Source organism: Heptranchias perlo, unplaced genomic scaffold (genome assembly GCF_035084215.1).
Source record: "Heptranchias perlo isolate sHepPer1 unplaced genomic scaffold, sHepPer1.hap1 HAP1_SCAFFOLD_73, whole genome shotgun sequence".
Lineage (NCBI taxonomy): Eukaryota > Metazoa > Chordata > Chondrichthyes > Hexanchiformes > Hexanchidae > Heptranchias > Heptranchias perlo.
In genome coordinates, this window is record NW_027139761.1 from 2,950,139 (window position 1) to 2,976,682 (window position 26,544).

Here is a 26,544-nt window from a genome sequence, read left to right on the forward strand (position 1 = left end):
GAAAAGAAAGATGTGTTTCTCCGCCCCACAGGCAAAGATATATCAAACATTGTAATGAATGCTACGCCAAAAACTATTCCTTCTGACTTTTTGCGTGAATTTGCTTGTTTGTAAAATCTGGATTTTCAAAGTTACCAAAATAATGTTATAAACAACTGATGGCTCATACGAGGATCGAGCCCGCGACCTTCAGCGGTATGAACACCACGCTCTAACCAACTGAGCTAAACGACTATTCGCTATTTTCACCATCATCGGCTTGGGCAGGCGTTGGGCGGTCTGTGTTTTACTTCTCACACTGCGCAATACGGTTATTGCACCAACATTGAACACACCACATCCCTGAAACATTGTTACTTGTTTCTGCATAAAACTGGCAAGGGTGTAAATCGAAATTAACAGATAAGGAGCACATTAATGCGACAAATTTAATTCTGGTAATAATTATGTTCTGAACAATGAAGACCCCACCCCTAAAACATTGCACCGCTGTTGAACCAGTGTGCAGGACCCTGAGGTACTGCGAAAATCGTGTGCTGAGGTTTCCGTAGTGTAGTGCTTATCATGTTCGCCTTTTACGTGAAAAAGCTCTATTTCATTTCCCGCATAAAAACATAGTTTTGAAGAACTTGCTTCGGATAAACCTCCAAGCGTCAACTTGTGCTTCGAGAAGGGACAATTCTTGTTCCTTGCTGTTAACTTTAACAACGGCTGTACCAAATTCCAAGTGTCATAAACTATCAACATTTTAAACCCAACTCTTAAAATGCAGTCTGGAAAGTGAGAATCGGTGAAAGTTCATCGCATACAAAGCACAAAAACTTATCTAAAGTTTCACTATCCATGTTAGTATTTCCGTGAGTCTGCAGCATAAAGTTATCGGTTTCAACAATTATTCAACTTTCATAGTCTTTTATTAGTTCCATTAATTAATTTAACAACGTTCATTGGTCACTGCAACCGCAAGCTTTAGCTCGGTGAAATATTAATTTTGTTAACCATGCAATGGGATGTTTTTCTCTGGCACCATCATTGAGCGCGTTGGGCTCTTAAAACAAAATTTGGTGGTTCGATGACCCCCAAGGGACGATACAATATCTCCGATTTCAATGTGTGTTTTCACTGTAAGAAAATGCACCATAAATGAATTTGATGAAGAGTAGATAATATTGTTGACTTGAAATAGTTAGTGTGCAACTTGACATTGCACCACATCGGAATCCAAATTAAGATTCGGGGCCAAAAATGCAGATGCATGCACGGAGGCAGAGGGCAAGGCTGAAGTATTAAATGAGTACTTTGCACCTGTCTTCACCAAGGAAGAAGAAGCTACCAAAGTCAGTAAAAGAGGAGGTCGTGGAGATACTGGATGGGATAAAAATTGATAAAGAAAAGGTACTAGAAAGGCTGGCTGTACTTAAAGTGGGCAAGTCACACGGTCCGGATGGGATGCATCCTTGGTTTCTGAGGGAAGTAAGGGTGAAAATTTCAGAGTTGCTGGCCATAATCTCCAATTGTCCGTAGATATGGGGGTGGTGCCAGTCGACTGGAATATCTCAAATGTTACTCCCTTTTTAAAAACGTGTGCAAGGTTAAACCCAGCAACTACAGGCCAATCAGTTAAAACTCGGTGGTAGGGAAGATTTTGGAAACGATAAATATGGGATACATATAACAGCCAGTTCGACAAGTGTAGATTAATAAAGGAAAGCCAGCACGAATTTGTTGAAGGCAAATCGTGTTTAACTAACTTGATTGAGTTTTTCGATGAAGTAAAGTGCCACATAATAGGCTTGTCAGCAAAATTGAAGCCCGTGGAATAAAAGCATGGATACTAAATTGGATAAATGACAGGAAACAGACAGTCGTGGTGAACGGATTTTTTTCGGACTGGAGGAAGGTAGACAGTGTTCTGTTCCATGGGTCTGGAATGGACCACTGCTTTTTGATATATATTAATGATTTGGACTTGTCCATACAGGAACAATTTCAAAATTCTCAGATAACACAAAAATAGGAATTGTAGTAAATAGTGAAGAGGATAATAATAGTCTTCAAGAGTACACAGACGGGCTGGTGGAATGGGCGGACACATGGCAGATAAAATGTAAATGTCAACAATTTTACAACACCAAGTTATATTCCAGCAATTTTATTTGAAATTCACAAGCTTTCGGAGGCTTCCTCCTTCCTCGTGGACCACAGCATTCACCTGAGGAAGGAGGAATCCTCCGAAAGCTTGTGAATTTCAAATAAAATTGCTGGACTATAACTTGGTGTTGTAAAATTGTTTACAATTGTCAACCCCAGTCCATCACCGGCATCTCCACATCATGGGTAAAATTTAATGCAGAGAAGTGCGAAGTGATATATTTTGGCAGGAAGATTGAGGAGAGGCAATATAAACTAAATGATACAATTCTAAATGAGGTGCGGGAATAGAGAGTCCTAGGGGCATATGTGCACACATCTTTGAAGGTGGCAGGATAGGCTGTGAGCGTGGTCCTGGGCTTTATAAATAGAGGCATAGAGTACAAAATTTAGAAAGTTATGTTGAACCTTATAAAACACTGGTTCGGCCACAACCAGAGTATTGTTCCAATTCTGGGCACCGCATTTTCGGAAGGATGTGAAGGCCTTAGAGAGCATGCAGAAAAGATTTACTAGAATGGTTCCAGGGATGAGGGACTTCAATTATGTGGACAGACTGGAGAAGTTGGGATTGTTCTTAGAGCAGAGAAGGTTGAGTGGATATTTGATAGAAGTGTTCAAAATCATGAGGGATTTAGATAAAGTAAATAAAGAGAAACTGCTCCCGTTGGCGAAAGGGTCGAGAACCAGAGGACGCAGATTTACGGTGGTTGACAAAAGAACCAAAGGCGATTTGGGGAAAAAACTTTTTAAACCAGCGAGTGGGTATAATCAGGAATGCATCGCCTGAAAGTGTGGTGGAAGCAGATTTAATCGTAACTTTCTAAAAGGAATTGGATAAGTATTTGAAGGGACAATATTTGCAGGTACACGGGGAAAGAACGGGGGAATGGGACGATCTGGATTGCTCTTAAAGAGAGCCGGCACAGGCTCGATGGGCCGAATGGCCTCCTTCTGTGCAGTGATGATTCTATGATCCTGTATCTCCCAATCTCCATCTTAAATGCTGCTAACTTGATGTTAGGTTTTGTCTGTACTTTTATCTCTCTATCTCTGTCTCTGTCTCTCTGTGTTTCCCCCCTGATGGACTTCTCAGGCAGCCTTGAACGGCCATAGCTGATCGAACCTGCGACACCAACAGAGAAGGGTGAAGATAGAAAGACTGAGAGGGTAGGAAAAGTAAAAATCCAACCGAGATGATGAATTGGCAGATAATGTCTGCACATTAATGTCACTTCGGACTCACAGTGAAAACATCAGTAATTTTATTCCACTATAAAAAGAAAGAAAGTCTTGTATTTATAAAGCGCTTTTCACGACCTCAAGACGTCCCAAAGCGCTTTACAACCAATGAAGTATTTTTGAAGTGCAGTCACTGTTATACTTGTGGGAGAGTGGATAATCTGCGGATGCCGAGCGAGACAACAATGTAACTTTAGAGCAATTAATTCTGAAAAGTCTCACTTGATAATACAAGTCGCACATTCCAAACGAATGTGGTAAAGAGAGGCTAATATTGTTGATATGAAATAGTTAGTGTACAACTTCACATTGCTGTGCATTGGAATAGCAAACGTGATTGGATGGATGGTGGGATGGACGATCGGCAATGTGTGGCACCGAATTCTGCACTGGTCGTACCCTTTTGGTAGCAGTAGCTGTTCAGCTTTCTCGCAGCTGCGATGGCCGAGTGGTTAAGGCGTTGGACTTGAAATCCAATGGGGTTTTCCTGCGCAGGTTCGAATCCTGCTCGTAGCGCTATTTCTTAAAGATTTGTTCAATGCTCAGCGCGGCAAAGGCTTTTAATTCGGAGCCAATGGTCTCTTGCAAAGTTGCACGCCACGTGAAATAATCTCTCCCAAGCTCCATCTTAAACTCTGCTCGTTCGCAGAGCTTGATATTTATACTATTTATACTATTTGTTTCTATACTTTAATCTCTCCCTGCCTCTGTCTCTTGACTCTCTGAATTTTCCCCTGATGGACTTCTCAGGCTTTCTTGAACGGCCAAGGATGATCGAACCTGCAACTCCAGCAGAGAAGGGTAAAGATGGAAAGACTGAGACGGGGGAAGAAGCAAAGGTGCAATCCAGCTGATGAAATCGTAGGTATTGTCCAGACATTTATGTCTCTTCGAATTCACAGTGAAAAATCAACAATTTGAGTACAGTGCACTTATAGTAGAGTGTTTAAATGCGGATGTCGAGACAGACACCAATCGAACCGTTGCCATGGTGATGACCGAATCTAAACACTAGACTACAAGGAAACGCTGAAAATTCTTTGATGCGAACAAGCAGCCCAACGCGGCCTTTCCTACTTGCCTCTTTGTAATTCAGGTCATTTCCGTGCTGGACAAGCTGCTCGCACAAAATGGCATTTTCTGTTCAAACTACCATTGCGACAGAAGGTGATGTTCAGGCAATAAAAGCACCAAGTGCAACTTGGCATGTACATGAAATGGAAAGTGAGGTAAAATACTACCACAAGCTGCTGATGGACATGTTTCCATTTCCAAAATTCACGCACCGAATGCAGCTCCTGGGAAAACTGCAAGGCCACGTCGGTTCATCATGAATCATTTGAAGCAACTGGCAGTTTAAAGTGGCATCTCCTCCTGCTTCTGTCGGGGGTGAAGGAGAGACACCGTCTGTGTAAACGTACAGTTTGATTTTGTACAGAACTGTACAGAGAAGGAGCAAATATACCGGGGCTGTGAGATATTCTATATTATTCATATTTAACCACAAGAATATCCGTAGTCAGAAGCTAAAAGTAAGGGAGAGATAAGAGGCCTGAGAATAAACACAGAGCCGAATGAATCACGGAAGAGTGAAACAAAAGTAAATCTTACCAATTCCGCTGTGTTCCATGCGCAATCTTGGGCGCTCCCCGATGGACTGATGGTGTTTCAGTGTTCCCACTGCCGCATGAGTTCGATTCCAAGTCAGGGAATTAAATTTAGCAAGAGTTAGGAAATTATTAAATTAATTACATGAAACTAATTAAACCCTATTGGTAGATGAATGACTGTTTTATTCACCATTAATCAAACGATAACTTTCTATTTCATACTGAAGGAGATGTTGACGTGGTTACCGAGAGACAGTCAAAACTTTAATAAGATTTTTATGCTTTGCAGGTGATCAAATTTCATCATTTTATAGACTTATCTTAAGGGTATGATTAAAAGCTCAGTGCAGCTGTTGTTAAATTTAAAATGAATAGGCAATTGTCGCCGTTTATCACAGGAACGCCCGAACCGGTTCTACAATCAAGATGAAAGGAACGCAACGAGCAACATCTGATACAAAAATCCCCACCGTTTTGCTATTCCAAAATAAAGGGTGTGACATTTATTCTCTGAACAGAGAAACAGTCTGGTCTCGCTCACTGCAGAAATCTTCATGTCACAGCGAACCAGCTCTCCTGCAGCTAGTGCGGCCTCCCTTCGGGCCTTTCGGGGGCTTGTCTGCCAAGGAGAATTGTGATTTTCTTGCTTCCAAAACATACATTGAAACCCTGGAACTTTGAGGCGATGAATCCTGAGGAAAAATCAAGTAAGAGCTCGAACCATCAAACTTTTGCGCTAACCGATAGCACCAACTGGACAGGCGAAGAGGTCACCTGCTAAACCAATAATTAATTGGGCTAAACTTTGAGTTTGCAGCGACCAACATAACAACTCTCTACAGTCAGTGAAAAATGAATGATTGAAGCTTGTAGGAGTGAAAATCCAAACAGCCGGTCTTCACTCTTAAAGTAGCAACTGTGAAGAAAAACATGCCGGAGAAATACTCGATTTCAGTGCGGTGACACTCGACCAGAGTAAAGCTCAGTTAATATGATTGGTGAGTGGCTGGAGGGTGGATTTCGAACTCCTGATCGACCGCACTGTGCATTTTCCAGATCTGCTTGGAGCACCAATCCCTTCAATTCATCACTTACAGGGACAATTCGATTCTCGGTTTCTTTTGGCTGACGCTTGGTGAAATGTTACAAATTGGAAGCGATCAATATCAAAGCTAACCACGTCACCGACATGCTCGCAGATATAAAGCGGCCACACTCTGCTTCAGCTCGATGAAAGCCGAGAGCGATTTCACGGTCGAATATAATGGCTAACAAAACTTATTCAAAGAAAGTGCAGGTTGTTGAGTTGCTTTTAAATTCCTGATTGTTTGCATTGAACTTCTTCCCCAATGCGTTTGAGAGCCACGTGGGGCGATTTGGGGACTTCATTTCCTTTTATGACAAAATTTCAAATACAGTTCAAGGTCAAAAGTCCTGGGACCACTGTTGTTCGCAATTTATCGGTGCTGGGGCCACTGTTGTTCACAATTTATCGGTGCTGGGGCCACTGTTGTTCACAATTTATCTGTGCTGGGACCACTGTTATTCACAATTTGTCGGTGCTGGGACCGTTGTTGTTCGCAATTAATCGGTGATGGGGCCACTGTTATTCACAATTTTTCGGTGCTGGGACCACTGTTGTTCACAATTTATCGGTGCTGGGACCACTGTTGTTCACAATTTATCGGTGCTGGGACCACTGTTGTTCACAATTTATCGGTACTGTGGCCACTGTTGTTCACAATTTATCGGTGCTGGGACCACGGTTGTTCACAATTTATCGGTGCTGGGATCACTGTTGTTCACAATTTATCGGTGCTGGGACCACTGTTGTTCACAATTTATCGGTGCTGGGACCACGGTTGTTCACAATTTATCGGTGCTGGGATCACTGTTGTTCACAATTTATCGGTGCTGGGGCCATTGTTGTTCTCAATTTATCGGTGCTGGGACAACTGTTGTTCACAATTTATCGGTGCTGGGACCACTGTTGTTCACAATTTATCGGTGATGGGACCACTGTTGTTCACAATTTACATTAATGATTTTTTCACAGGAATCGGAAATACAATTTCAAAATTGATAGACAGCCCATAATTGGGAGCTATAGTTATTACAAAGGAAAAATGCGAAAAATACAGGAAGACATCAGTAAACTTTGCAAAATGGGCGTATAAATGGCAAATTAGTTTCAATATTTATTGTGTATTCCCTTGCCTTGTTTGTCCTCCCTAAATGCATTACCTCATTCTCCAGATTGAATTGCATTTGCCACTATTCTATCCACCTGTTCAGTCCACTGATATTTTCCTGCAGTCCACAGCTTCCCTCCTCCGCATCAACAACACGACCAATTTTTGTATCTCCTGCAAACTTGTTAATAATACCCCGTACATTTAAATCCAAATCAATGATCTGTACTACGAAAAGCAGCGGCCTAGTAAGGAGCCCTGTGGAACCCCACTCGAGACAGCCTTGCAGTCACAAAAACACCCATCGACCATTAACCTTTGCTTCCTGCCACTCGGTCGGTTTTGGATCAACTTGCCAATTTCCCTTGGATCCAATTAGCTTTTACATTTTTGACCAATCTGCCATGTAGGACTTTGTCAAAAGCCTCGCGAAAATCTATGTAGACTACAAAAAACGCACTACCCTCATCGACCTTCCTTGATACCTCCTCAAAAAATTCAATTCAAACGACCTTCCCTGAACAAATCCATGCTGACTATCCTTCATTAATCCATGCCTTTCTAGATGAAGATTAATACTTTCATCCAGAATTGTGCTCAATATCGAGGTTAGTTTGACTGGCCTGCAATAATTCGATCTATCCCTTTCTCCATTTTTAAACAACGGTACAACTTCAGCAGTCCTCCAATCCTCCGGCATCACACCTGCAGCCAGGGAGGATTGGAAAATTATGGTCAGAGACTCCGCTATTTCCTTCCTTGCTTCTGTCAACAGCCTGGGATATATTTCATCCGGGCCTGGCGATTCAGGTGGAGTGATTTGGGGACTTCCTTTCCCTCTTTGCAAAAGTTTGCAGCGCAGGTCAAGATCACAAGTCCAGGTCCAAATTCGGACGACTTCCGGATCTGAACCTCAAATCGTGACCCCAACGAGCCCAGAAACAAGAACGTATCTTTAAATTAACGTGTTGCAGACACATTCGATGAGAGGTCTGTCTGTCCAATGAAAGGGCGTTTTTGAACAGTCATTCTGGTATCCGTTTCCTCCTGAACAAATCCAAATACCACAGTGTTATTTTGTCGCTTCATTCCACAAATTAGGTAAAATAACAAGCTACACAAGACACAGCTGGGAGTTGAAACCAGGATTTTCTGTTTATTAGCCAGATGCTTTAACCATCTAAGCCACAGCGCCAATTGATGATGCAATGCTCCTACCTCCTCATTAATATCTATCAGCAACACTTCACTATTGGGGGTTCAGGCCGTTTTATCTTTGTCTGTTTCGCTTGTCCGTTTCCCTGTGCATTCCGATATTGACTGTATTTCTCGCTGTGTTTATCTTTGTGTATCCATCAGTGCGTTGATACACAGATGATTATGTGTGATTGTATTTGTTACATTAAATAAACTAGGGCTTCAGACAATTCTCGCTCTGACATTGGAAAACGATTGAGCCGAACTTTACAGTGAAGTGTTGTTTATTGTGGAGCTGAAACTAAAAAAATCGTAAGAGGAGCAAAAAGGGAAAAGGAGAAAAACTTGTGAGGAATAATAAGGAAACTCTCAAGGTTTTTAGGGGTATATTAAGAGAAAGAAAGGAGGCTTAGAGTAATGTGTGCCCCTTAAAGACAGATGGAGGTGATATTGTAATTGAAAATCAGGAAATGGCAGAGTTGCTAAATTTTTACTTTGCATCGGTCGTCACAGAAATGGATGAGGCTAACATAGCAGAGACACGAGGAAAATTGTTAATTAATCAAGGGGATTCGTATCAGTAAAATAATGGCAATGGAGAAAATAATTAGGCTGAAGATAGACAAATCTCCAGGACCTGATGGTTACCATCCCAGGGATCAAACGGAAGAGGTGAGGAAATTTAGTCATGATCGATCAAAACTCTCTTGATTTAGGAATTGTTATTTAACGAAGCGCATCTTGATTGGAAGCTTTTGTTTGAGAAAGATCTCGAAGTGATAATTGAGAGACCGAAAATGAAGCTGTTTGGCAGGAGCGCTGATGCTGTCGGTTGTTCGCTGCTCTCGTGTTGCATAATTGTTAAGCGTGCGTTACTTATTTATAGCACTATGTGCTCCTGAAATGACCAGGTTGTGAGTTCGAGCGTCTTCTAAAACAATCAAACCTTTTACTCCGAACATTTTGACCGGAGTTCAAGGTACAACTGGTATGTTCCATAACGCATCTTGTCAACAACCAGTCCTTTTTACAATACGCCCTTGTGGGACAAACGTATGGAGGTAACAATCTACTTCTTAATTTTCCCATGTGGGCACTTGGGATCCTCTGGCCTACCGTCTTTCAATAGCAGGTGCCAGTTTACTTGTTCATCGAGTGAGAGGGGGCTTTTAGCGGCAGCTCATATGGCAAAGGGGCCGGTACGAGATCTTTAAATCTAAGGAACCAAACAAATAATTCTTCTTTTCTTTAAGCCGATATTCATCGGTTGGAAGTTTCGTGTGGGGAAAATTTGGAAGGGAAATATGCTGCCTGGTGTCACTGTGTAACGGGAGAAATTATTCAGCTTACAGATGTTAATACGCTGAAAGATCGAGAGGCCTTTTCCAGCTCCCGTGTGGGACAAGTTCAGCTTTTGAGTCGCTGGGTAAAGTGTTATTTTAATTGTTGCTAACGAATGACAAGACATTTGGCACAAACAAGAAGAATTGTAAACTCACAAGTTCACTGTCCATGTTTCTTACATCATGTTCAACAGAAACAAGGATTCTCCTCAACACGTTACTGAGAATTTTATCAAACGGACCTCACCCTTGCTCGACGGCTGCAGGGATAATTCAGAGATCTCCCATGAATACGTACGATGGGAGCTTATGTAGGATCGAGCCTGGGTAGCTCAGTCTGTACAGTATCAGACATTTAAAGTGGGTAGTGAGCTGAAGGTCCAGCGTTTAACTCCCTGTCCAGGCTCCAAATTTCGGAACAGCTGGCAAGCTGTTACTTTGTAGCGGGACCTGCGATGTGTTGTCAAAGTTTCGGTAGTATCTTGTTTCCCAGGGATGGGCAGTAATGCGCCGTCTGAGTCGGATCCCGATCAGGAATTCAACTTTACTGTAATAGTTCACTGTATTAATTTCGCAAAACTCATTAAACTCTGTGAAAAAGACGAATCCTTGTTCAAATCGCCATTGATCAACCAGTAACTTTCTGTTTCCGGCTGAAAGAAATGCTAACTTTTTTATGCGCTCATTCACCAGGCCGAATTTAGGGAGTTCAGAGGAGAAGTGAAAAAGGAAATGAGAGGCAAAGTGAAATATGACTATAGACTGATGGCCAATATAAAAGGGAATCCATAAGTCTTCGACTGGCATGTAAACAGTAAACGGTTGTAAGGGGAGGGGTGAGGCCGATTAGGCACGATAAAGGAGAGCTACTCATGGAGGCAGAGGGGATGGCCTAGGTACCAAATGAGTACTTTGCATCTATCTTTACCATGGAAGAAGATGCTGCCAGAGTCTCAGCAAAGGAAGTTATAATTGAGATACTGGATTGTCTAAAAACTGATAAAGAAGAGGCACTTCAACGGCTGGCTGTACTTAAAACAGATAAACCACCTGGTCCGGATGGGATGCATGCTAGATTGTTGTGGGAACGAAGGGTGGAAATTACAGAGGTCCTGGCCATAATCCACCAACATCCTCAGATATGTGAGTGGTGCCAGAGGACTGGAGAATTGCAAATGTTACACTCTTTTTCAAAAAAAGTTGTACGGAAAAACCCAGCAATTATAGGCCAGTCAGTTTAACCTCAGTGGTGGGGAAACTTTTAGAAAGGATAATCGTGGACAGATTTAACAGTCACTTGGACGAGGGTGGATTGATTAGGGAAAGCAAGCACGGATTTGTTAAAGGCAAATCGTGCTTAACAAACCTGTAAGAGTTTTTTGATGAGGAAACAGAGAGGATAGATGAGTGCAATTCAGTTAATGTCGTGTATATGGACTTTCAAAAGGTGTTTGATGAAGTGCCGCATGGTAGGCTTATCATCAAGATTGCGGCCCATGGCATAAAGGGGGCAGTAACAACATGAATGCAGAATTGACTAAGGGCAGGAAACAGATTACTGGTGAGCGGTTGTTTTTCGAACTGGAGAGAGTTGTACAGTGGTGTTCCCCAGGGATTAGTACTGGGACCACTGCTTTTCTTGATATATATTAATGACTTGGACTTGAGTGCACAGAGCACAATTTCAAAATTTGCAGCTAAAACAAACCTTGGAAGGGTCGTAAACAGTGATGAGGATAGTGATGGACTTCAAAGGATATAGATAGGCTGGTGGCATGGGCGGAGACGTGGCAGATGAAATTTAACGCAGAAAAATGCGAAGTGATACATTTCGGTTGGAAGAACGAGGAGAGGCAATATGAACTCCAGGGCACAAATGTAAAAGCGTGGTTCATGTGTACAAATCGTTGAATGCGGCAGGGCAGGTTGAGAAAGCGGTTAAAAAGCATACGGGATCCTGGGCTTTATAAATAGTTGTGTAGAGTACAAAAGTATAGCAGTCAGGATGAAACTTTATAACACACTGGTTTGAACACAACTGAATTATTTTCTCCGGTTCTGGACACCACACTTCAGGAAAGATGTGAAGGCCTTTGAGGGGGTGCAGAAAAAAAAAACCCAGCATAATTCCAGGAATGAGGTACTTTAGTTACGTGGATAGACAACATAATCTGGGGTTGTTCTCCTTGAAACAGAGACGGTTTTGGAAAGATTTGGTCGAGGTATTCAAAATCATGCAGGGTCTGGACAGAGGAAACGGAGAGAAACTGTTCCCATTGGCGAAAGGGTCAAGAACCAGAGGACATAGATTGAAGGTGATTGACAAAATAACCAAAGGTGACATGAGGAAAATCTTTTTTACACAGCGAGAGGTTTGGATCTGGAATGCACTGCCCGAGGGTGTGATGGCGGCAGATTCAATCATGGCCTTCAAAGGGGAACTGGATTCGTACTTGAAAGGAAAAAAAATGCAGGGCTTCGGGGAAAGGCGGGGGAGTGGTTCCAGCTGGATTGCTCTTGTCGAGATCTCGCACGGACTCGATGGGCCGAATGACCTCTTTCCGTGCTGTAAACTTTCTATGATTCAATTCTATGTGTCGGAGGCAATGCAAAGGGAACAGAGCGTGCCATAAATCGACACGACTCTCAGTATCCTCACAAGCAATGTCGTTTAAGAGCAACTAATTCTGAAACGTCTTACTTGATTACTCAAGTCGTGTACTCGAAAGCAATTTGGTAAAGGGAGACTAATATTGGTGACTGGAAATAGTTCGTGTAAAACTTGATATTGCTGTCCACCCGAATAGAAAACGAGATTGGATGGATCGAAGTGGTCTGAAAGGATGGTCAATCGGCTGTGGGACGCAACGAACGTTTACACTGGTTGCACACCTAAGTTAACAGCGGCTCGTTTGTCGAGGGGTATGATTCTCGCTTAGGGACATAAAATGTCTCAAGATGATGAGGAGATTGAAACTGAATTTGGATTTTTCCCAATTTAGGCGGATATTAGATGACGGGATGGAAAGCCACATATACAAGTTTGCCGATGACACCAAGATGGGCAGCATTGTTAGCAGTGCAGATGAAAGCATAAAATTCCAGAGAGGCATTAATATAAAAAATGAATGGGCAAAATTGTGGCAAATCGATATGAATTTAGTCAAGTGTGAGGTCATCCACTTTGGACCTAAAAGGATAAATCAGAGTACTTTCTAAATGATGAAAAGCTCGAAACAGTGGAGGTCCAAAAAGACTTCGGTGTCCATCAACACACATCATTAAAATGTCATGGACAGGTACAAAAAATAATTTAAAAGGTTAATGGAATGTTGGTCTTTATATCTCGACGACTAGAATACAAGGGGATAGGCATTATGATACAGCTATCCAAAGCCCTGGTTAGACCACACCTGAAGTATTGTATTCAGTTCTGGGCAACGCACCTTAGGAAGGATATATTGGCTATGAAGGGAGTGCAGCGTCTATTTACTAGAATGTTACCTGGACTCCAAAGTTGAAATTACGCGGAGAGATTACACAAACTAGGGTTTGCCTCGAATATGTAGATTAAGGGCTGATTTGATCGAACATTTCAAAATATTCAGGGGAACTGATGAGGTGAATCGAAAAAAAAAGATTTCCGCCCGTTAGCGTGTCCAGGACTCGGGGACGCAGCCTAAATATTAGGGTCAGGACTTTCAGGAGTGAAGTTGGGAAACACCTCTGCAAGCAAAGGGAGGTCGAAGTTTGGAATTCTCTTCCACAAACGGCAGTTGATGCGAGCTCAATTGTTAATTTTAAAACTGAAATTGATAGATTTTTGTTAACCAAAGGCATTAAGGGACATGGGGCTAAGGCGATAATATGCAGTTAGGTTGCATATCAACCAGGATCTCACTGAATTGCGCATAAGTCTCGAGGGGCGAAAGAGTACACTTTTGCTCTTCAGTTCCTCATTGTTGCAGAATGATCCTGCATTGTATCGGGAATCGAACCAAGGTCTCCAGCGTAACAGGTAAGAATTCGACCCCAAGCACCATCAATGCGCGCGTTTGTAACAGCAGCATGTGTCCATTTGGAATCCGATCTGAATGAACATGCCGTTTACAGCTGCGGTGGCCGAGTGTTTAAAGCGTTGGACTCAAAATTCAATTGAGGTTTTCCTGCCCAGGTTTGAATTCTGCTCGCAGAGCTACTGTTTGAAGATCACTTCAGTGCTGAAATAGATTAATTGGTGTTAATTGACCGCATTTATCTCTCTCCCAGAACGAGAGATTCTCCAGCGAGGCCTATGATTTTAACTTGTGTCCAATCTTCTCTTGCAAGATTTCAAGACCCAAGAAGGAATCTCTCCCAATCTGTAACATAAATTCTGCTAGTTTGCAAAACCTGACATTTATACTCTTTATTTTCTTTGCATGCATCTCTCCATCTCTCCATGTCTCCGTCTCTTGTCTCTCTGTATTGTCCACAATGGACTTCTCAGGCTTCCTTGAACGGCGATGGCTGATCTAACCTGCAACAATAGCAGAGAAGGGTAAAGAAAAAAAAGACTGAGGAAGTAGGAAAAGGAAAGGTGCAACCCAGCTGATAAATTCGTAGCTAATGTTTCCACATTCATGGCTCTTCACTCTCATAGTGAATGAAATCAGCAATTTGAGTAAAGTGTACTTATGGTGGAGTGCAAACTATGACGATGCCGAGACAGACGACAATGTCGTTTCAGAGTAATTCATTCTGTAAAGTGTTACTTGATAATACAAGTCTTACATTCAAAACAAATTTGATAAAGAGAGACAAATATTGTTGATCTGAAATAATTAGTTCAGTACCTCATATTACTCTACATCGTATATCGTACATGAAAGCGAGTTTGGATGGCCATGGTGTTCTGAAAGGATGGCGGATCGGCTGCGTGGCAGCGAAATTTTACAGTGGCTGCACGGCTCTGTTACCAGTTGGACTTTGGATCTGATTCTCGCTCAGGGAGTTTCACTGGTTCAAATCACGGTATGAGCCCCCTTGCGTCCCCATTTTTCGTCAAAAACCACCAATTGGCTTCTCACATCTTTGAAGCAAGTGCAGAAGGCAGGTTTGACTTATCTCCAGCCGAGCATGTTTGAACACCAGAGGACAGAATGCAGACGGTATGTCCACGAAAGACACGTGGACGAAATGAAGATAATCTTTCAAGAAGTTGTACAGATTGAAGCCGGCACATTAATTTATCCCAATTCAGGCGATTTCATGGGTACAGATACAAAAGGTAAAGGAAGCTGCTTTGGCCTGGAACCAAACCCCTGGTTTCCCGTCGGCAGGCGAGGGTTCTACACTCAACCACCAATCCACACACGGCTGCAGGCTGCACGTGTTGCGTTGGATACAAGTCTGGAACATGCAGTCTGGCAGAGTTCCTGTGATGAGCCTGCGCAGTCTACAACCGCGTGCTACCTGTGGGTGACCAAACGAGTGGGTCAAGCATGGTCTTGAAATTCACTGAGATTCGAAATCACTTCACACCGCCACTGTAAAATGGTCAAATAAATAAGAGCTGTAGTTACCAGGCAGTGTTTACTTTTTTCAGAAATAATGTAAGAATCCAGCCCAATGTACACGTCTAAGATTTCACGGCATGCGACGAATTTCCTTTAAGCTGCCACCTAAATTCTGCTCAATCACAGAATTGGAGATTTATACTATTTTTCTTTGCATGTATCTATCTATCTCTGTCTGCGTTTCTTCACTTTCGCTGTTGATCCCTAATGGACTTATCAGGATTCCTTCAACAGACAGGTCTGCAAACCCGGGATGGGAAAAGGCTGTCGGTTCTTCGTCCAATTGTTGGATTTCGACGGGATGAGATTTGCTATTTTCCGTCTCCGTTTTCGGTAAAAATAAACCCAGATGGGATTTCCCCTCCTCGGGTTCCGTCACCTCCGGGTAATGGGAATGAACCCGATCTCGCACTCGATTTAATATCTGTATTCTCATTGTTTAACAATAAAATTATGGGGATATATTTTTTTTGAGGACACATTTTAGAAATGAACACATTAAAGACTTATTCGAAAACTAGAAGCACGTGGGATTAAAGGGTCGGTGGAAACGTGGGCAAGTAATTGGCTGAAGGAAAGGAGGCCGAGATTAGTGGTAAACAGATGTCTTTCTGACTGGAGAGATATATGCAGTGGGATCCCCCAGGGGTCGGTATTAGGATTATTGCTTTTCTTGTTAAATATAAATGACTTGGATGTGGCAATAGGGAGTACAATTTCGAAGTTTGCGGATGATACAAAACTTGGTAACGTTGTAAATAGTGAGGAAGATAGCAGCAGACTTCAGGAGGACAAAGACAGACTGGTGAAATGGGCAGTCACGTTACAGATTTAACGCCGATCAGTGTGAAGTGATGCACTTTTGGAAGAAGAACATGGAGAGACAGTATAATCTAAATGGAACAATTTATGGGGGGTTGCAAGAGCAGAGGGACCTGGGGGAGCATATTCAGAAAACAGGGCAAGTTGATAAGGTGTTTAAGAAAGCGAATGGAATACTTGGCTTTGTAAATAGGGACATTGAATACATTAAAAAGGGAAGTCATGCTAATCCTTACAAATCATTGGTTTGTCCTCAGCTGAAGTATATTGTACAGATCTGGGCACCAAACTTTAGGATGAAAAGGCAGTGAAGAGGATTCAGAGCAGGTTGACCTGGATGACACCAGTGATGAGGGACTTCAGTTGTGTGGAGAGATAGGAGAAGCTGGGATTGTTCTCCTTCCAGCAGAGATGGTTAACGGGAGACCTAATGGAGGTATTCAAAATAATGAGGGGTTTTGAAAGAGCAAGTAGGGAGAAACTGTTTCCTCTGGTAAGTGGGTCGGGAACCGGAGATCACAGATTGAAAATAATTGGCAAAAGAACTAGAGGGGAATTGAGGAGAATTTTTTTCACACAGAGGGTTGTTAAGATCAGGAACGCACTTCCTGAAAGGGTGGTGGAAGCAGATTCCATAGGATCATTTAAAAGGCAATTGGACATAATTGAAGAGGACTAATTTGCAGTGTTATGGGGAAAAATCTGGGGTGTGGGTCTAATTTGGACAGGTCTTCGAAATCGCCGACACTGGCACGACGGCCGAAAGGCCTCCTTCTGTGCTGTAAGATTCTATGATTCTATGATTACCTTCTGAATCATTGCAATTGAAGCTATTCATTGTTGAGCAACCAAGAAAATTATAACCGTGATATTCGGCTTCTCCATTCCCTTATGAATATCGCAGATTATAATGTCCAGGCGGGGGTGAGACTGAATGGGGGATAGAGTGCGGAGATTGGAATGGAAGCCCAGCAGAATGAACTTGGTCTCATCAGTTTTTGTTATTTTTCCTACCAGTTGCCCGAAGCAGGCGGTGAACCTTCTTCTCGAGAGAGGATCGTCATTTCAGTTCAGAAGGAAAAAGGGTATCAAGAAAATCGGGTAAAACGCACACAGAATGATCTGGGACTTACAGCAAACCCCTTTTAAACAGACACAGACACGGAATGATCCGGACATAAATCATAATTATGGTGCATAAGTTTCTCTTACATTGACCATAAGATTTACTCTTTTTACAATGACACCAATGTACAATCTGATACTTCGCGACCTTACAATCTCAACACCATCCTGGAAGGAACTGTTGCTGATATCAGCAAACAATGCAAAACCCACCGTCTGCCGTTTCGAGAAGGATGGGACTTTGACCAGACCTTCTGGGTGGACTGAATGAGAGAAACAAAACTTAAACATCAGAGCGACGAGGATGGGATTCGAACCCACGCGTGCACAGCAGATTAGCAGTCCATCGCCTTAACCTCTCGGCCACCTCGTCGCATACGGAAATACGCGAAATTACCTTTATTCAAAATGAAAATACTGGCTGTGTTGCCAACCTGAAACTGCAAATGTGCATATCCTCAGCAGGTCAGGCAGAATCTTGAGACATGGAAACAGAGTTAACGTTTCAGGTCGATGGCCATCACATGAATATTCCAACTCACTCAACTTGCGCCTTGTCGATGGTTGAACGGCTTTAGAGAGTTAGAAGGTGAGTCACTTGGCACAGAATATCCAGCCTCTGACCTGCTCTTGTCGCCACAATATTGATGTAGCTGGTCCAGTTAAATTTCTGGTTAATGGTGACCACCAGTATGTTGATGGTGGGGGATTCGGCGATGTTAATAACGAATCCCCACAGAAGAGATTTACTGTAAAGATTCCAGGGATGAGGGGCATATGTTTCATGGATCGATTGGAGAAGCTGGGGTTGTTCTGCTTGGAACAGAGACGGTTACGAGGAGATTTGATAGAGGTATTCAAAATCATGAAGGATCCAGACAGAGCAGATGGAGAGAAACTGTTCCTATTGGCGGAAGGTTCAAGGACCAGAGAACATCGATTTAAGGTGTTCGGCAAAAGAACCAAAGGTGACATGAGGAAAAACTTTTCTACACAGCGAGTGTTTGGGATCTGGAATACACCGCCCGAGGGGGTGGTGGAGGCAGATTCACTCATGGTCTTCAATAAAGAACTGGATAAGTATTTGAAACGAAAGAGAATACAGGGCGACAGGGACTGGACGGGGGAGTGGGTCTGTCTGGATTGCACTTGCAGAGAACCGGCACGGACTCGATGTGCCGAATGGCCTCTTTTCGTGCTGTGACCTTTCTATGATTCTATTCTATTTGTGGGAGGCGATGCGAAGCGACCGGAGCGTGACGTAAATCGACCTGTTCATGTACATTCCCTGATAATAAATCCGAGTGTGATGCAAAGAAGAAATTCATAATTATGGTACATATCTTTTATATTATACTGACTATAAGAGGTACTCGGTTCACCAGGGTGCCATTGTGCACATTGATTGATACTTCGCGGAGATCACCCCTGACAGTCCCAACACCTCCGTCTAAGAAACAGTTGGGTGGCAATCCAGACTTTGCTGAATTGTGCAAAAAGATGTCAACCAGCAATGCGGAAAAGCACTTCCTGTCAAAGAAGGGTTTTTGGTGAGGCGCCGAAAATGGAAGGGTCGACAAATTCTGGCAGCAGTGAGATTCGAACCCACATAATTCAAAGATGGAAGCCAGCACCTGAGACAGCGCAGTTACTCACGCATATGGTGAGCCATTCAGATCTGATGATAAAGGTCATGGAGCTGAAACCTTTCCTCTGGTTCTTTCGCCACAGGTGCTGCCTGAGCTGCTCAGCGTTTTCAGCATTTTCTATTTTCATTTTTGTGATTTCACAATGGCTGTTTTCCTGAAAACACCCAATTTAACCCAAGGATGCAGCTCACACTTCACTTTCCTCACGCGCTTAAAGTCTGCTGTTTCCGAACAAAATTTCCTCCGCGCCGAGCTTTCAAAGGACCTTTCGCTCACGGCCAACCTCCTGTAATCGACACCTTTTCTCCATTGCCGCTCTTTTCATTTCTCCTCATTCCTTTACAATTGGACATTTCCACAGACCTACTAAGATCAAGCAGAACATTTCCGACTTTCCTGCACCGCCCAGATTGCCAAAAGTGCACCTTTCAGCCGTCATTCGCAGCGATGCAGCGCCGCCCGTCTCTCCCGCACATCAACTGCTCGGGGAAAAGCGCCAACGACCATGAAAACAAAACCCAGTTCTTCAGTTAACATCCCCCGTGTCACAAGATACCCCATGGAAATATCACGGAAAAGTTTGCGCTGTCCTTCCGAATGCCAGCCCTGCTTTCTTTGAGCTTGTCTCTGGAGCAGATGGAAATGTATCGACTGGTTTCAAGGCACAAATGGACATTGATGCGAACGGGACATGTGCCCCCGAGAAACAGCGGTCGATGTAGTGCAAACTTAAAGGTGTAAGACTGTGAAAGTGAGTGTTAGAGTAGGCAAGGCCGCAGAAAAGTGTCAATGAAATAGACCATGATTGTGGAAGGAAAAAAATCTGGAAGAAGCGGCGGGTCTGAATTATGGATCTTTCAGCAGAGAAACATGAGAGAACAAAGACAGGACACATTCAAAGATGCTGGAGGCAGAAATAAAAAGAATGAAATAATAGAAATGAAAAGAGAGTGAAAGAAAGGATAGGATATAAGGCGATGAAAGAAAGAAAGAGAGAAAGAAATAAGGGAGCGAGAAAATCAAGCGTGCAATACTCAGCCCGCAAACGGGCGCTGCTCCCAATCGGCTACACTTCGCCCCACAGACCCTCATCCCATTCACACCATCCTACAATCCACTGTCAATGCTGTGCAGTGAAACAGAGAATTTAAAGGTATAGAGACACTCACATCGTCCTACAATACACTGTCAATACCTGTGTAGAGAGCCAGAGGGTTTAAAGGTACAGAGACACTCACACACCGTCCTACGATACACTTTAAATACACGTGCAGTGAGACAGCGAGTTTAAAAGTACAGAGATACTCACCTTTTTTTTCAAAAGTAGCACATCCCAGAAATAAGAGAGAGCGTGGGTCAGTCTCCCTCTCCCGGTGTAGCTGAGGCTTGTCAGCCAACAGTCCCCTCCTCCCAGTATTGGCTGTGGAGGAAGTACAGTGCAGATTTAATGGAATACCTTCAGTCTGACCGAGGTTAGGCTGACTGGCCACAAATTACTCGATCTACCCCTTTCTCCCTTTTAAACAACGGTACATCTTTAGCGGTCCTCCAATCCTCCGGCATCACACCTGCAACCAGGGAGGATTGGAAAACGATGGTCAGAGCCTCCGCTATTTCCTTCCTTGCTTCTATTAACATCCTGGGATATATTTCATTCGGGTCCGGGGATTCAGGTGGAGTGATTTCGGGCTTTCATTTTCCAGTTTGCAAACGTTTGTACCGCAGGTCAAGATCACAAATCTCGGTCCAAATTAGGACTACTTCCGGGTTTAAACTTCAAATCGTGAATTATCCCCCGACCCCAACGAGACTGGAAAGAAGAACGTGTCCTGAAATGAACATGTTACAGACACATTCTATGAGAGTTCTGTCTGAATAATGAAAGGGCGTTTTTGAGCAGTCATCTTGATATCTGTTTCCGCCTGAAACCTGAACAAGTACAAACACCACAGTGTTATTTTGTCGCTTAATTCCACAAATTAGGTAAAAGTAACATGTTGTATAAGGCACTGCTGGGAATTGAACCCAGGATCGCCTGTTTACAAGACAGATGCTTTAACCAACTAAGCCACAGCGCCAATTGATTGCAGACTTCCCACACCTCCTCTCACTAACATCTATCAACGACACGTTATTGTCTGTTCGTGGTTCAGACCGTTTTATTTTGTCCATTTCGCTTGTCCGTTCACCTGTGCATCCCGATACTTCCGACATTTCGAGCTGTGTTTATCTTTGTGTATCCATCAGTGCGTTGATACACCGATGATTATGTGTGCTTGTGTTTGTTATATCAACTAAATTCGGGGATCAGACAATTCTCTCTCTGACAGTAAAGAACTATTGAGCCGAACTTTAGAGCAAAGTATTATTTATTGCGGTGCTGAAACTAAAAACCGGAAGAGGAACAATCAGGGAAAAGAGAAAAACCTTTGAGGGAAAATGAGGACAACAATCAAGGTTTTTACCAGTACTTTAAGAGAAAGAAGGGTGACTAAGAGTAATGTGAGCCCCTTAAAGACAGATGGAGGTGATATTGTAATTGAATATCAGGAAATGGCAGAATTGCGAAATATTTACTTCACAGAACAAAATGAAGCTAACATACCAGAGACACGAGGACAACTGTAAATAAATCATGGGGATTCAGTGTAAGTAAAATCATGGCAATGGAGAAAATAATTAGAATAAAGATAGACAAATCTCCAGGACCTGATCGTTACCACCCGAGGGGACTAAGAGGAATAGGCGAGGAAATGGCACATGTTTTAGTCATGATCGTTCAAACTCTCTTGATTCAGGAATTGTTCCTTTGATTGAAACATTGTCAATGTCACCCCATTATTTAGGATGGGTAGCAGAGATGAAGTTGGAAATTATAGACCCATTAGTCTGACGTCTGTTGTGGGGAAGTTACCAGTATCCATTATTGGGGAAAGAATGCCTGAGCACTTGGACAAATATGAAGTAATCAGACAGAACCAGCATGGATTTGTAAAGGGTAAGTCAAGTCCAACAAAGCTAGTTGAACTTTTTGAAGATTTATCTAACATGGTAGATAATGGAGTGTCTATGGGTGTTATATAATATTGAATTCCAGAGGGATTCGATAAGGAACTACAGAAGAGACTGTTAACATAAATGGGAGTGCGTAGAATTTAAAGCAACCTATTGAAACGGGTAGGGAGTTGGTTCGAAGGTGGGAGACAGAGTCCCGGTATATAAATGACGTAGACGACGGAATAGACTGCCGTATATCCACGTTTGTCGCTGACACCAAGTCAGGTGTCGCAGTGAGTCGTGTAAATGGAAGCATAAAGTTGCAAAGGGAAATTGAAAGATTAAGTGAGTTGGCAAAATTGTGGCAGATGGAGTTACATCGAATTACAAAGAATGTACATCACGGAAAAAGGCAATTCGGCCCAAATAGATTATGCCGGTGTTTATGCTGAAGACACGCCTCCGCCATCCCCTCTTCATCTAACCGTATGAGCAAACCCTTATATTCCTTTCTCCTCCATGTGTTTATCTAGCTTCGCCGTAAACGAATCCATGATATTCGCCTAAACTACCCCTTGTGGGAGCGAATTGCACATTCTAACGACTCTCTGGGTGAATGTGTTCCTCTTGAATGCCATATTGAATTAAATAGTGAATACCTGATGTTCATGGCTCCAATGATTTGGAGTCCTCACCTCCGCAAGTGCAAACACCTTATCTCCGTCTAACCTATCAAACCCTTGCATAATCTTAAAGTCCTAGATCAGGTCACCCCCGAGTCTTCTCTTTTCTATACAGAAGAGCCCCAGTCTGTTCAAACTTTCAAAATGGGCAAGTGTGAGCTCATTTACTTTGGACCGAAGCAAGATAGATCAGAGTATTTTCTAAATGGTGAGAAGCTAGGAACTGTGGAGGAGCAGAGATATTCAGGGGTCCAAGTACAGAAATCGCTCAAAGCCAGTGGAATGGGAGAAAAATTAATTTAAATGTCTCATGGGATGTTGGCCTTTATTTCAGGGAAGCCGATATTCAAAGGGGGGAAGTATGTGACAGATATAAATCCCTGCTGAGAAACAATTTAAAGTATTGCATTCAGTTCTGGGCACCACATCTCAGGAAGGAAATGTTGACCTTGGAGGGGGTGCAGCGCAGATTCACCAGAATGATACCGGGGCTAAAATGGTTAAATTATGAAGACAGCTTATGCGGAGGTCGGTCCTCATTTTTCTCTTATGAATCCGGCCACAACCGTTTTCTGTTGACGGGAGCGCGTCTAATACTAAGTCAGTCAGAATCGGATGTAAATCACATCACGGGCACAGCGGCTCTGGGACTGACGACTGGTTTAGCATTGAGTTTTTTTATGGGATAGGCTGCACATTGTTTGTATAATAATAATATTAATAAGTTGGATACAATGAAGGTTTTTTCCATTATTTCCCGTTTCCACCCTCACCAGTGTTATATAGTAACAGGTAACAATGTTTAAGGGATGTGATGTACAGTGTTGGAAGTATCAGTGTAATTTAACTTGATACATTGAAGAATCTCTTGTCCATCCCAGGCTCTTATCTCAGGTTTAGACCCTCAGCTAGTTTAAAATCGGTGACTCACTGATATCAATAAACCAGTAACAACCCCGATACCTCAGCGGGTATATTTGTTCCGATACTGAGTGACGGTCCCAATTTGCATTGAAATTCCAATCAACAAATCCCAGAGGCTGTTTCGGGTTTGACAAACTGTGAAACAGATTGTTTTAAACGCCGAAAAAAGGGGAAACCTGGTGGTTGATATCAAGTTTTATACATTATCTCTGATCTGATTGGTGCGCCTTTCCCTTCAATTCACGACTTGCAGGAAAAACTCGATTTTACAGTCGATTTTCGGGTCATGGCGTATGGTGATATTTCAAATATTTGATATCGACCTTTATCAATACCAATATCGTCACCTACACGTTTGACAAATGCAAAGCGGCTTCAATCACGGTTTTGCTGACACAACTCGTTCAAAGATACTGTCGGTAATTGGAGAGTTTTTCAAGTCATGACACGAACGTCACAGTTCACCCCAGTTCGATTCTATGAGGGATAATTCAGAGTCCTACCATAAATCTGTATAATGGATCTTTTTTAATATTGAGGCTGGGTAGCTCAGTCGGTGGACTATCAGACTTCCATAAGCGGCTAGTGATTTGAGTGTGCAGAGTTTAAATCCTTGTTCAGACAATAAACATTGAAACAGCTGGTCAGTTCTGTGTTTGCAGCGAAGCAAGAACACTGCGGGACAGATGATGCCTGCGATGTGTGGTGAAAGCTTCGGTGGTATATTGTCCCCCAGGGATGGGCAGTATTGCGCTGTCTGAGGCGGCATTTGCAGCTTTCCGCCAGCAACCTGTGATTGGAGGGAGCGGGGCCGGACAGGCGGCCTGAATGTCGTTGCTGTCGTGGCCGCACTCAATCCGGGAGCTGGGGAACATCGAACTTCGAAAAACTGATGTGTTTGTTGCCACGGCTGCAATACTGTTTCGAACTGTAGTTATTAACCGAGGCCGCTCTTGAGGGTCCTTTAATGGTCTCTCACAAATCAACTAAAACCAGTCGCAATGAGGAGCTTTGAGAGGGAAATTCTGCACAGTCAGGGCAGGAAACTGGAGTGAAGGAGAGACATTTTCGGTATCTGTGTAATGTTTGAGTGTGTGTCGAACTGAACAGAGAAAGGAAAATATACCGGTTTTGTATTTTATTCATATTTCACCACAGAGTGAATTCTTGCGTTTTTTCATATTTATTGATTTTTAGTGGATAACGTTTTGAAAATGTTTCCGCCTGGTTTTGAACCGTGAACTTTTCGCGTGTGAGGCGAACGTGATAACCACTACACTACGGAAACTCTGCTGTGCAAACACTTATAGGAAATGCTCGGAAGATAGTTGCCGTCTACAAATGTTCTCAGTGCTGGGAGACGGGGCCGGTTCCCCTTCAGGAAATTAACTTTTACAAAATAGTTTGCTGTATTAATTTCGCAAAAATCATTCAACTAAGTAAAAAGACGAACAGTTGTTCAAATCGCCATTAATCAACCAATAACTTTCTGTTTCCGACTGACGGAAATCCAACATGTTTTTCATTCATTCATTCACCAGGCTGAATATGGAAAGTTCAGAGGGGAAGTGAAAAAGGAAATAAGAGGGGCAAAGAGAGAGTATGAGAATTGACTGGCGGCCAATATAAAAGGGAATCCAAAAGTCTTCTACAGGCATGTAAACATTAAACGGGCAGTAGGAGCCCTACTCTGATTAAGGACCATAAAAGAGAACGATTCATGGAGGCAGAGGGGATGGCCGAGATACTAAATGAATACTTTTCATTCGTCTTTACCAAGGAAGAAGATGCTGCCAGAGTCTCAGTAAAGGAAAATATGGTTGAGATACTGGATGGGCTAAACATTGATAAAGAAGAGGTACTTGGAAGGCCAGCTGTACTTAAAGTAGATATGTCAACCGGCCGGATGGGATGCATCGTCGGCTGCTGAGGGAAGTAAGGGTGGAAATAGCAGAGCTGCTGGCTATAATCTTCTAAACATCTATAAATACGGGGGAGGTGCCAGAGGACTGGAGAATTGCAAATGTTACATCCTTGTTCAAAAAAGGATGTAAGGATAAAGCCAGCATCTATATGCCAGTCAGTTTAACCTCAATGGTGGGGAAACTTTTAGAAACGATCATCCGGGACAGAATTAACATTCACTTGGACGACTGAGGCTTGATTAGGAAAGCCGGCATGGGTTTGTTGAAGGCAAATCGTCTTTAACTAACTTGATAGAGTTTTTTGATGAGTTAACAGAGAGGGTTGATGAAGCAACGGAGTTGATGCGGTGCATACAGACTTTCAGAAGGTGTTTGATAACGTTTCGCAGGATAGGCTTATCAGTAAGATTGAGGTCCATGGATTAAAGGGGGCAGTAGAAACATGGATACAGAATTGGAGAAGGGACAGGAAGCAGAGAGTAGTGGTGATTGGTTGTTTTTTGGACTGGAGGGAGGTGTACAATGGTGTTCCCCAGGGGTCAATGCTGAGACCACTGCTTTTCTTGATTTATATTAATGACTTGGACTTGGGTGTACAGGGCACAATTTCAAAATTTGCAGATGAAACAAAACTTGGAAGGGTAGTAAACAGTGTGAAGGATGGTGACAGACTTCAAGAGGTTATAGATTGGCCGGTGGCATTGGCGGACACGTGGCAGATGAAATTTAACGCAAAGAAATGCGAAATGATACATTTCGGTAGGAAGAACCAGGAGAGGCAATATAAACTAGAGGGTACAACTCCAAAATGGGTACAGGCCCAGAGAGATCTGGTGGTTTATGTGCACAAATCGTTGAAGACTTCAGAACAGGTTGAGAAAGCGGTTGAAAAGGAAATTGGATCCTGGACTTCATAAATAGAGGCATCGAGTAACAAGCTATGGAAGTCATGATGAACCATTATAAAACACTGTTTCGGCAACAACTGGACTATTGTGTCCGGTTCTGTGCACCGCAGTTCAGGAAAGATGTGAAGGCCTTACAGAGGGTGCAGGAGAGATATACTAGAATGATTGCAGGGATGAGTGACTTTAGTTACTTAGACAGACTGGAGAAGCTGGGGTTG

At 42.9% G+C, this 26,544-nt stretch overlaps 4 non-coding genes across 4 annotated transcripts; 1 reads left to right on the forward strand and 3 right to left on the reverse strand.

The window, feature by feature from the left end:
- Positions 1-3,827: 3,827 nt before the first annotated feature.
- Positions 3,828-3,909, forward strand: trnas-uga (transfer RNA serine (anticodon UGA)). Its single transcript has one exon. It is a non-coding gene; the product is annotated as a tRNA-Ser (tRNA).
- A 13,627-nt stretch (positions 3,910-17,536) lies between these two features.
- On the reverse strand, positions 17,537-17,613 carry trnas-gcu (transfer RNA serine (anticodon GCU)). Its single transcript has one exon. It is a non-coding gene; the product is annotated as a tRNA-Ser (tRNA).
- Positions 17,614-20,893: 3,280 nt separating this feature from the next.
- trnat-ugu (transfer RNA threonine (anticodon UGU)) lies at positions 20,894-20,967 on the reverse strand. Its single transcript has one exon. It is a non-coding gene; the product is annotated as a tRNA-Thr (tRNA).
- A 3,741-nt stretch (positions 20,968-24,708) lies between these two features.
- trnav-cac (transfer RNA valine (anticodon CAC)) lies at positions 24,709-24,781 on the reverse strand. The gene has a single exon. It is a non-coding gene; the product is annotated as a tRNA-Val (tRNA).
- Positions 24,782-26,544: the final 1,763 nt, after the last annotated feature.